General features: G+C 34.0%; 1 protein-coding gene across 2 annotated transcripts in view; it reads left to right on the top strand.

The window, feature by feature from the left end:
* The first annotated feature begins 5,988 nt into the window (after positions 1–5,988).
* The window catches only part of LOC150104990 (uncharacterized), a 231,805-nt gene continuing 225,012 nt past the window's right edge, over positions 5,989–12,781 (top strand). Inside the window, exon 1 of one of the 2 annotated variants that reach the window (XM_090395446.1) lies at positions 5,989–6,199. The gene's annotated coding sequence lies outside the window, so the exon portion shown is untranslated. Of the gene's footprint in view, positions 6,200–7,239; positions 7,322–12,781 lie in introns of those variants that run through there. The other variant, XM_090395450.1, reaches the window with a different exon arrangement.

The raw sequence follows: 12,781 nt of genomic DNA, 5'->3' as shown, positions 1-12,781 counted from the left end.
GTTAATAATAATAAACATTCTAATGTATGTATGATATTCTTTATATATAAGGTAAAGTGACGGCCCTGTTATGTAGGCGAAATTCCAATATCCGATTCAATACTTGGCTATTTTATACCCAATTCGGGTTTTCTTTTGTTTACGCAATACAGATGGCTTGCTTATTGTCCTCGTAATGTATTTAATCCTATTTTCTGCGATGTTTGAACATCTAGATCAGTTTTCTTTATATAGACTTTGAACATCATCCTAAGTCATGGGACAGGTCTGCGAGTGTTGGACAAAATGCAAATTTTGTCCGAAAAAAAAAAAAAATCGGCGATTTGTTCGGAAGCAATTTCAATATGCTAAACGATGAGCATGGAAAAAATTATCACAACTTTTCAGAGGAAAAATGACAGAAGTCATTTAGAGGAAAAGCCTCTACTGCGCAGGCGATTATAAGTATTTCCAAGTCATTTGGCAAAAGCAACTGCTCCAGTGGAATTATACTATGTCTGAAGTAGTTGACCTCGGAAGGAGCGCAAAACATATTCTGTAGGAATTAATGAATTTTAATCTGTAGGGAGAATCTGGATCTATCAACAGTCCAGAGAATAGCATGACTGTTGGGCTATTGGTTTATCGAAAGTACAGATAAGATCGTAATGCCATTATAATGTTTGGAATTACAGTATGCTGCCAGGCGAGTATCGTGACTGGTAATTCAGTAGTGTGTCCTTCGGCTAGTTTGCCTGTTTATAGAGAAGAAAAAACCCTGCTAAATGTCACTGAATAAAATGGAGAGAAGTTCGAGAAACTGCTTGTAAACGCGTTTTCATTGGCTTCTTTAAAGAATTTCGAAAGAAGTTCGGCTTAAATATGTCCCAGATTTATAAAATATAAAAAATCAGCAAATTCTACATTATAATATAAGACATTCTTAAAATATATGTATATCTATTTGTTAATTCTCTTCGTGTTTCAATGTTTTGGAAAACAGCTTTTGCCGGTACATATTATTATTATTATTATTATTATTATAACGGTGTCTCCATGGTGTCAGAAGACTCATCGCGTGAGACCCTAAATTGACACACAACCATTATTCACACAATACTTATCATACTTCTCCTTAAATTCAGTAACAGACGAAGCATTCACTCTGGCAACACATTTTTATCACAACTGTTATCCAGGTAGACAGCTTCATCAGAACAGATGTTGTTAAATTTAGAATGATAACGGACTTTAATCTAACATAATGCAAATTAATTGCTTTAGAATTCTCTACACGTGCGAATATAGTACATCCGCTTTCACTCCCCCCCCCCCCCCAATCCTAAGAAAACCAGAACTGCAATGAGTCGACAACACAATTGTCTTCACGACAGGCATATTCAGCAGGTTGCTAGGGAAATTATTTTCCATAGAAGGCACATGTTGTCACTGTGGTAAAATCGCAATTAAGCTTGGAAAGAAAATTCTCTGGACTGAGAGCAAGTGGACATTGTTATCGACTGCCAGAGACTAATTCTCAGCAACACTCGTTGTTGTTGTTGGGGTGGAAATTCGTCAAAGATACATTAGGCTACGCAAGAAAGCGAGTCATAAAAACGCCTCTCAAAAAAATAGAATAAAATAAAATAAATAAATGAACAAATAATAAAAACTATAACCTGTTTTTCCCAGCAATTTTTTTTTAATCACGTGATGATTCGAATACCTGTTTTTATTAGCTTTCCATACACAGTATCGTAGCATGCAACGATCTCAGATGTTTCAAACCTAACATTCCCTCTAGGCTGTGCGCATGCGCTGCCGTTGAATGACCATCACACGTTAACATAATGTGTGTATAATAACAAACGTTATTATACACACATATGTATATCTATATAATATACATAGTATTATAGTTAGGTAGGTATGCAAGTAGGTTATATTATACATAATATTATGTTATTATAATGTAATAACATAATAAGATCACAGGAGACATGCTAATATATATATATATATATATACAGAAAAAGTTGCATAACATTAATTAGGTTTTGAAACAAAATAAAACGAAGTAAATAGCATTTAAATTTTTACATTTTACACATGAAACTGGATCTTTGAATACAAATATGCTAAAACCAATCATTTATACAATTATTTTAATCAGAGCTTCCTCGTTTCTGTGGGACAATAAATATTCGTTCAATAGGTTCATTATATGATATTCTATATGGGCCAACATGGTTTTGTTGAAGGTCAGTCCTGCCTTAGCAATTGATTAACTTTTTATAATACAGTGACATCTGAGTTGGACAAGGGGAATGGCTACACAGTGATATTCTGGATTTTGCTAAGGCTTTTGACAAGATATCCCATGGAATACGGTTATACAAATTAGAACAAATGGGGATGGATACTAAAGTGGTGATATGGATAGGAGAATGACTCAGGGAGAGATACTAGAAAGTAGTGTATGGAGGAGCACAGTCCAGGATGAAACAGGTGACACCAGTGGTGTGCCTCAGGGCTCTGTGGGCCGTTATTGTTTAATTTCTACATAAATGATTATAGGAAATGGCTTGAAGGGAGATATTAAGTTGTTTGCTGATGATGCAAGTTGGGTAGCGCAATAAAAAAAAATCAAGCTGATGCTGAGAGTTTGCAGTATGATTTAAATAAGGTGGGAAAATGGACAAAAGATAATGGATATCAGTTCAATGTGGAAAAGTATAAAGTTATGCATTTTGGGATTAAAAGATTACCAGCTGTGTACCACATTGATGGAACGGTAGTCCAAGAGATTAATTAAGTTAGGGACTTGGGCGTGTTGGTGGATAGTGAGTTGAAATTCAGAGGGCACATTGCTAAGGTGTCCAAGATAGCACATAGAATTACTTGGTTATTGAAGAATATACTAACATCCAGAGATAAAGAGGTTATTATTCCTCTTTATAAGGCGTTGATACTTCCACATTTGGATTACTGTTCTCAAGTCTGGTCACCTGGATTCCTTTGGTGAGTGGTGTAAAAAATGCTCCCTACATTGATAAATTCAGAGCTTGTGGATTGCAGAGGTTGGTTGATAGGCGGAGAAGAGGGGATATGATAGAAACATTTAAATTACTCAGAGGTTTTTATAAGATCGATGCAGGGGAAATATTTCAGCTGTGTGATAGTGATGGAAGAACAAGAGGTTATCCCTGGAAATTAAGGAAAAGTGTGGTTAACAAGGGTGTGAGAACTAGATTTTGAGAGATGATGCTTGTGACATGGATAAGAGTGATTCTCCGATAGGTATCAACAAGTGATGTACGAATAAGTTAAATCGAAGAGAATGAGAGTAATAACTGAAGTACCACTGATTCTGTACTTGATCACTTTTGTTTAACTTGTGTTTGAAATTGGGGAGGATCTCTGGATACATTTCTAATAAAGAATCCTTGCGGACTGACCTGCAGGCAAATGTTAATGCTGCTAACTGCAATGTTATGCATTTTTGGGTGAAGATATTGCAGAATGAGTATTATATTAATCCTGGTTCGTGAAGCTATAGCAGTGGTTCTTAACCGGTGTTCTCCGGAAACTTGTGTTCTGCGAACTGGTTACAAGTGTTCCGCCGGTGAAAGATGTCACATGACACAGTTCTGAGTGTAATTGACTACTCTGATCCTAACAACTGAAGACTGCTATGCGCGTTGATTTCTAAACCAATAGAATATCGTTTATAGGTCAATGGTAGGATTTGTTACTCTTGCAAAGAAAATAAATCCAAATATTATATCTACGCACTGTTTTTTGCACAGAGAATCCCTAGTTTCAAAAACATTACCGGCAATATTAAAACCTGTACCAGACCAAGTTGTAAATATGGTAAATTACATGAAGTCAAGACCTTTAAAAGCATGCCTTCTTAAAAAACTTTGCATATTTATGGAAGCCAAGTACGAATCTTTGCTTTTGCACACGGAGATAAGATGGTTATCCAGGGGTAAAGTGCTATTCTGAATATTAGAACTTCAGAATGAATTATTGGCCTTTTTTCAAAATGAAGGTACAGATGCTTTTGTAAAATGTTTTCAAAATGATATTTGGTGTGCTAAAATGGCATACTTAGTGGATATTTTTAATTACTTAAATAGCGTTAATACAAGTATCCAAAGGAAAAATGAAAATATTTTAATATCCACTGACAAATTGTCAGCTTTTCAGAAAAAAAAAAGTATTATCTCTTTGGAAAAACCGCATATCCGAAAAAAAATACAATAGATATGTTTCCTTCGATCCGTAATAAAAATGCCGAGGGAATTATTTCCGTTTTAATAGAACATTTAACAATATTGGAAGAAAAAGATTTCAAGTTACTTTCCTTCCTTAAATACATACAATTATGACTGGATACAAAATCCATTTGGCACAGTTAATACATCGAGTTGTGAATTTTCGTTACAGGAAAAAGAACAATTAGTTGACTTGTCAACGGATCGTACTCTAAAAATGAAATTTTCTGAAATAACTCTTGAGGAATTTTGGATTTTTGTCCAAGCCGAATACCCAACTCTCTCCACAAGGGCACTGAAAATTTTGTTACAGTTTTCAACATCATATTTGAGGTGAGCTCGGTTTCTCAATATTAACCAATATAAAAACTAAAAAGCGTAAAAGTCTTACTAATATGGAAAAGAGATGAGGGTAGCTATATATTAGACCTGATATTGCTGAAATCTGCAAAAGCCGACAAGCTCAAGTATCGCATTAAAATAAGTTCCATTTTTATAAGAGGCAAGTCCATGCATATTTTTATTGTTAGTTTTATGACTTCGAAAAGGTTAAGAACCACTGAGCTAGAGACTTAAGGTAATAGTGGACAGAATTAAAGTCTAGAGGCCACATTTCCTGGGTGATAAAGACATCACGTCGGTTAATTACAATGTTGAAGAGAACACTACTTTATAGGAATAAGGAGGGGTACTCTTTTACTTCTCAAGGCCTTGATAGCAAGACAACTTGATAACACGAACTGTTGGTTCCATGGAAATGAAACAGTTGAAAAGGTCCGGCACCGGTTAACCAAAATCATATCTGGATTGTGCATATGAAAAACACTAAAGGAATATAACCTTAAAAAAAAAGGAAAAAAATAGCCATCATTTCTTCTTTCTGAATATTTATGTTTTTGACACTTGACTCAAAATCAACAGAATTACACACAAACTTATTCTTTAAACACAAAATCTTAAAGCAAAGCTACTTTATTATCTCTATAACTTTGACATCAGGAATATGCTTACGATTCTAGGCTTGCGCAAACGTAACCACAACACGGAAGTGCTCGTAATTAATTCATTTTAAGGCTGTACTACCATTAACAGGTCTTTAAAAATTAAGACTCCATTACCATTGGCGAATCTTTAAATATTAAGGTTCCACTACAATTAATGAACCTTAATTCGTTTTTAAGACTCCAGTCTTATGAAACTTTGCAGGTGGCGAGCTCTAAACAATCATTAGCAGAGAAAAAAAAAAAAAGCAGTTATATCGGAACAACTTTTCTTAAATAAAAAAGAGGGAAAAAGTATAATCTGCTGATATCCAAATCTAATGTAAATATGCTTCTTAATTCTGCCTAACCTTCTGCTTATCTGCGAACTAGTGCAGAATATTGAACCATGATAAACTGTCACCTGGAGCAAAAATAAATTATGCATTTCTTTTTGTAGGGCGTTGATCCTGGAACTATAGGTGGGACAGGTGATGTCTATGATAACGAAAAATAAATAAATAAATATTATGTATATAAAGTCAGCCCCTTACGCGAGTATACCTCAACCAATTTTTCTTCGAAATAGAACCGCACGCAACTAACATTAAATGTTTCCCGCCTCATCGGCACAGTCTAGACGCAACAGATTTTATCCTGTATAAAACGTGGGCAGACGAGAATCACGTGTATACCGATGAGGACGCACCATGTGCCCTCTGTTTACGAAGCCGTTAGACGCGAGAGTAACCGCTAGCGCGTGTGGTGGTGGTGGTCTGTCTGTAGTTTTTAGTTCAACGGAAAAAGTGTTTTCGGAACCTAAGATGGCGCTGTGTGTGGTGCGGAACGAGAGAAGGTAGAAAGGGTCGGTCCACTTACGCAAAAATACCTTGAAGAACAAGGATGTTTGGCTAGGTGTGTTCAAGTCTGGCAAGACCGAACAACGAAGAAAAGCCAGTAAGTGTTTCTTTGTTATACTGCAATATTCTCAAATGATAATTTAAAATGATGTGACCCACTTTATGAAAGTTTGAGCAGACGATAAGACAGATAAGGCATTATTTAGCATGTATGATATTATTGGTAAAAGTTAAGAGAGAGAGAAAGAGAAATTAAAAAAAAAAACCCACTAAGTTGAAAGACTACTGTGTTGACATACCACGAACGAGGTTGAGAGCCAAACAGGCTCTGAGTGCTAGTCTCATTTAGCAACGGTAGAGCAAACCAAACAAGGAAACTGAGTCGGTAACCCCGACCTGTTAGTCTGAAAGTGATGCCGCATACATAGATGTCAGCTTTCCTATCTTTAATATTATCTTGCTGTAGCTAACTCAAGTATATAATTTATATAATGAATTATATACTGGAATTTAATTTCTACATTAAGAACACGTGATTTTTATTGTGTCGAATACTTCATATATGCATACGCACAAGTTTTCATATTTTTATTACAACTCTCTCTCTCTATATATATATATATATATGTGTGTGTGTGTGTGTGTGTGTGTGTGTGTGTGTGTGTGTGTGTGTGTGTGTATTCCTGAGCTTCTACTCGGTTATAATGGTATATTTTAAAGAATAAATATTTAATGACTTTAAACCGAGATAAAATATTAAGTTTTAATGAAAATGATACAACTAGTTTCAGCCTTCTTCAGGTATCCACTAAATGTAGAACATAATAATAAAAATTGAAGTTACAAAAAAAAAAACTGGTAAAAAACTTTGGTTTGCTGGGATAAATCCGAAAACATTTTTCGTTGCAGTGATGAGTTTGAGAGGAAAATCGTGAAATCCTCCTTAATCCTGAACATTTGAACAGCAATTTGAGTTACAACATCCCCGATAGCCATGCTGCAGCTGTTCAATATACTGGCGTTCACGAGAGCTCGCAAGCACGCATGCAACGAACAATAGCGCGTTAGATAGAACAACTTGAAAAATACAACGTTTTTGTGTCAATTATGTGTTGCATTTTTTGCCTGTAATTCTCAGTTTTTTGTAACTTCAATTTTTATTATTATGTTCTACATTTAGTGGATACCTGAAGAAGGCTGTAAAAGGCTGAAACTAGTTGTATGATTCTCATTAAAACTTAATATTTTATCTCGGTTTAAAGTCATTAAATATTTATTCTTAAAAAAATTATATATATATATATATAACGTTTAATAATAATAATAATGTTTACATTTCTACGAACTTATAGTAAAGCAACCTTAATTTATTGTTCATCTGCTGAATTATCGTCTGCTTGTGCTTATTTATTAGTACCATTTAGTGGCGCTAGCGTATGCATTTTTTTTTTTTTGAAGATCAAAAACGAAATTTACAAAAAAATAATTCATATATGTTTTTACTAGTAGTTCTTTTTTGGCACACCTGCTGCTGTCACTTTGAGTTCGCTAGTTTATTATTAGATGGTAGTAATTCGATTCTGTACTTGTCAGCTCTGCTAAAGTACTTCTGCAACTAACCATGTCTCGCGACTAGCCGAAGAGTTAAAAGAAAAAAAAAAGTTTTTCTTGTTGCATTTGCTTTAAAAACAGTTTAAACATTATGAACGGCTGTAATCACAAGTGATTTTTCGTAGGTAGATACAATGTAAGAAATGCGATATATTATTAACCTTTCATGCACATTTTTTCGCTTTTTTGAATTGAATAACATTCGTTGGCACAGTATTCTTCAGCATGCGTTTATATACACGTAAATTAAAGTAGCATGGTTTAACAGTTAATGAACGCATACCTGACAAATATTGAATTATCAGTTTTACCATCCAGTATTTGAATTGTATATAACTATTTATAGGGTTGCATATATAAGTGTATATAAAACATTTATAGGGCAAAATATGTATTGGGCTGCTGTTATAAGCATAATTTTGTTGTACTTTTTTGCCCTAAATATTAGATACAATACGACATGGCTTATTTTATAATCACGGAGCGATGGAAGTTTGCACGTCTGTTGTTGCTATATTGATAGGGATAAACTGGGGAATTAAGATGACCATGGGAGCAGCTGGATCGATGCATAAGTTGCTTCGATCCAGCTGTGGATCGTGGAACTGTGTAGTTTGTGAACGTAGGATGATTTTGATGGACAAAGGACATATTTGAAAATGATGGTCCGCACTTTTAGTAATATACCAGAAGAGTCCGAAATAAGTGGAGAACTTTTTGGCATTGGTCATTTCGAGTTGGTTGAAGGGAAAGGAGAAAGGTGACAGCATTGGCTGTATTTTCAAGGAGGCAAAAGAACATAATACACAGAGGGGGGGGGGTATTATTGCTAATGATAAAGCCACCTACCGATAAGAGTCAGTTTGGCTGTTTGGTTAGATAAAAACCAATAGAACAAAAATATGAGAAAGTGACAGTTGAATCAATTAAAAGAAATGGCTACAATATAATATTACTTCACTCTTCAAATCTATTATTACATAAAAAGGTGCAGATAGATCCGAATCTTATGACATGAATAAGATGGAAATTAAGAGCCAGCCATCAGAGATAACTATCTAGTGAAGCAGAATCTAGGAGAAGGCATGTAACCATGATATCCCACAAGGCTCAATGCTTCAATCACACTGGTTTGCTTTGTACGTTAATGATATTTGGAATGATTTGGGGAAGCATATGCAGTTGTTTGATGATGATACCAAACTTAGATCAATACTAAATGAAGGTGACATAAAAATCCTAAGGAGGATTTGAATGTGTTGATATTATGCGGGGATGGAAATTACCATTTTAATGTCGAAAAGTGTAAGGTGATGCATTTTGAGTTGAGATTATAACCTTTATGCACTGTAACAAATTGATGAGGTTAGAAATTTGAGAATGATGGTGGAGAGGGAGTTTTTTTTTTGCAAAAGTGGATTAAATAGATTGGATTTCTTGGATGAGGGCCGCTTGTATTTCTTGAGGATGAATTTCTTGAAGAAGATACAGAGGAAGGTAAGAAGTTTTTGGAACACTCGCTATGAAGACTGATTGAAGGTTTGTATCCTGAAAACATGTTGATATGCAGAAAAGAGGGGATATGATAAAAAACATAAGTTAACAAAGGAATTTTTTGGATTAGATGCCGAAGAAATGTTTGAGTAAATTGTAGTCAGCAAGAAGGTGAGGACTAGATTACTCCTTAAAGAAGGAATGATACGCCAATTGTGTGGACATTGCTAGTAAATGAACTCATGGAGAGCTATAACAGATACTGTGATATAATATATCTATTATAACTATAATAGATATGGATAATGGTTAGTGTTAGCTACAGCGAAAACTAGGAGCCTGAATGATGATAATATGTACTGCATTACATGGCCTATTTATTTGTATGCTGAATGGCAAATTCCTTTCGTCTAAAATCAGTTATATTTAAGCTTGTGAAAAAAAAAGTGATGTTTAAACGATTGGGTTGTTAGAATTACAACTGAAGCAGCTAAATCTATGAGGCTAGTGTACCTGTTTTGAGAGATAAGTGTTTAAAGAACTAGACATATGCATTAAGTTGAAGGGAGGCACAATAGTGTGTTGGCAGGATATTTCCAAGAATCAAAGAGTAGTTACATTAGAGGTTGCTGCACTTTTTTATAGTTTCATTTCTGGAATACTCAACATATGAATGCAAGTGAATTTCCTGAGTACTTCAAAAAATAAAATTACACTGAATTACGTGACTACTGAGTTATAAGGGATTAAACTAACCAGATAGTTTATGTTTTCGTCTAATAACAAGTATTAAGAAATATTAATTGATAATGTTTTTAAAAAGTGATTTTTTTAGTTTAGATATTTAAGTATGTGACGTTTATTTTATTTTATTTTTTTTTATCAGTGATCGGTACTTTTTTTTAAGGCCATGTCGTCGAAATCAAATGAGCATAAGCTAGAAATTTTCAGACTGTGGTTTTATTCTTATATTTTACTTTTGTCCTAGTTTAGGATATTATTAATTCTTTCTGTACTTCCTGAAATATTAAGTGCCAATAGCGTATTTTTAATTAAGGACTCCGTGGTCAGTAAGCTTCGAAACTGTTTTGAATGCAGTGAATGATCTCTCCCACCTCCACACAGTCTCTCTCTCTCTCACTTTTGAAGTAAATCTTCTTTCAAGAGATATTTTTAGACATTAAGTGACGACCTGAAGTGAACGCTCAAGAGTTTGACGTAGGAAAAGAAATTATAAAAAAAAGTTACAGTCAAGTTAACGGAGAGACTGAAATAAAAATGCAAGTCAACTCGAATTGAAGCTATAAATACTCTGCGCCTTTCGTGCTAAAATTTTGTTCAAGATATTTCATGGTAATTGACGTCAGAATTTTGAAAATAAGTTTATTAATAACATTTTCAAAATGTTTTCAAAAAATTCGTTCCAGGTTAAGAGAAAAATCAGAAATTTAAGTCTAAATGCAAATCAAAACCGTTTAAAACCAACAGTTGTTAAACTCCTACATGAAAATCCCCCCCCCCAGAAACTATTAAGCCAATTGATGTTTAAATAACATCTGAATGATATACTAAAAAAAATTCCCTCTTCAGGGGTTCTTATGTGTATAAAACGAATGTAAAGCTATTATTTGAGAATCTTCTAAAATAGACGTGAATATAGAAATATTATTTTAATACTTTTATTGAACTTTGTAAGATATAACCCGCGGAGATATCGTTAAGCACTTACAGATCCTCAAGGTTTCTTCCCCCCACTCCTCTCAGGTTAAGAAACGTTGATGTAAACAAAAGCAAGTTAAGATCTCCGATGTTTACACTAGAGTAGCAGTTTGAGTACGTGAACAATTTGCTGTATTTATACGTAGTGTATTTAAATACGGCACAATGAAAACTTCACATCCTCGTTTCTTCATATATTTTTACTCGTAAACGTGCTTAAAAACACTAAAATATTAAAATAGATTTTAAAACATTGCCAAAAGCTGATTGTTAAACTTTTATTCGTTTACAACTTATTCACACTTTAATTGTTTAATGTTTATTTTTAAAATACTGTATTTCAAAATATTTATTTCGAAGTAAAATTCTATGGCTTCTTTATTTTATTTTCTTTAAAAAAATAGCAAGTTCTCTCTGATTTAAGAAACACAACAAGAGCGCCATCTAGAAAATAGAAAGATCTGTATTGTTAAAAATTTCAGCGATAAATTGAAACTTTATGAGTATAATTTAAATACGAATTATTTTATTTTTTAATAAGGTTAAAGAAATTGTTTGTAATATGTTTATTTGTGTTATCGTTTGGCATCATCACAAAAAATTAGATTGCAGGGTGTTCTATGTGTTTATATATTCAAAAAAAAAGTGAAGGAGATTAAACTTTTTTAAAGGTGTTAAAACCATTGATTCATCACAATTTTTATCCCGTTCATTAAATGAAAAAAAAAAAAAATCACACCTCGGACACAATTTAAAATCATCAGCAAAATAAGCTTTTCGAAATCATTAATTATCCCATTAATCTAATAATTCTGATTAATTCCTAAACAGTCTACCTCATCATTAGCAATTAATCAGAAATTAGAGCATGCGGGAACCCTTTTTTTTTTCATATAAAAAATATCGGCTTGTTTTGATAATAGTTGGCTAGAGATTCGAAAATAATTATATGGTGAGGAAAAGCTGGGAGGGGGGGGGTAATAAGAACCTGTCTTCTGACGTTATGTGTCAAATGCCTTCTAAGGTTTCCCCCGAGGTTTACATCTATACCTTTTGCAATCGGAGTTTCATGTAGGTGTCCGAGCTGAGTCATTCGTCTTTAAGCAGAAGGTTACAAGCTCAATATAAACGCCATTAAACTAATTTATGGGATATTCTAGCTGCAAGTGACCACGCGCTCGCAAACCAATGTCTCTACTTGTTGTGGGAGGTTAAACAGCAGATGCGATTTAAATATTGAAACGAACCTTTGATTGAATAAAATGAACCAATGATTTTGAGCCTTCGTCTCAAAGTAACGTGCGAGGTTAGTAGCAGTTCGTTGATAAATGTGCAGTGAACGGGCGGTTGCCTTTTATAAATGGACACCACTAAGGCATGTCATGATAAAATAAATAAATACTCTAACGCCTTTTTATTGCTCAAAGGGAGTAGGTGGAACTCTTTTAGTCCCTACTTGAGAAATCGGGGCGGCGTTTTTCCAACCTTAGCCGTCAACAAAAGCTGAGCCCCTAGCTATCAATGATTTAGAGGCATCGGGGAAAGAGTGCGATAGATAACTGCACCATTACTTCTCTTTTGTGTATACGGGTGTACAAAATGTCTTCGAATAAATATGCATAAACTTCAGTCTGTCTAAATTGTTCAATTTATTTGAAGACCAAAAGTGAATAGAAGTTTTCTATTTTGATAAAGATCCGTGACCATGAAAATTCAAACTGTCACGTGGTTCAAGAGATGGGATGCTCAGATAAGTTTTCTCATAAAGAACGATTAAAAAGGAAACTGGTAAAATTTTGTACATGATTTCTTATGTAGTTCCCATGATATATTATATACATATGATATATATATG

The sequence above is a fragment of the Typopeltis vanoorti genome, chromosome 7, assembly GCF_054136105.1.
Source record: "Typopeltis vanoorti isolate ZY-2024b chromosome 7, IOZ_Tvanoo_1.0, whole genome shotgun sequence".
NCBI classification, from domain to species: Eukaryota; Metazoa; Arthropoda; class Arachnida; order Uropygi; family Thelyphonidae; genus Typopeltis; species Typopeltis vanoorti.
This window is presented reverse-complemented; position numbering and strand designations above follow the sequence as displayed.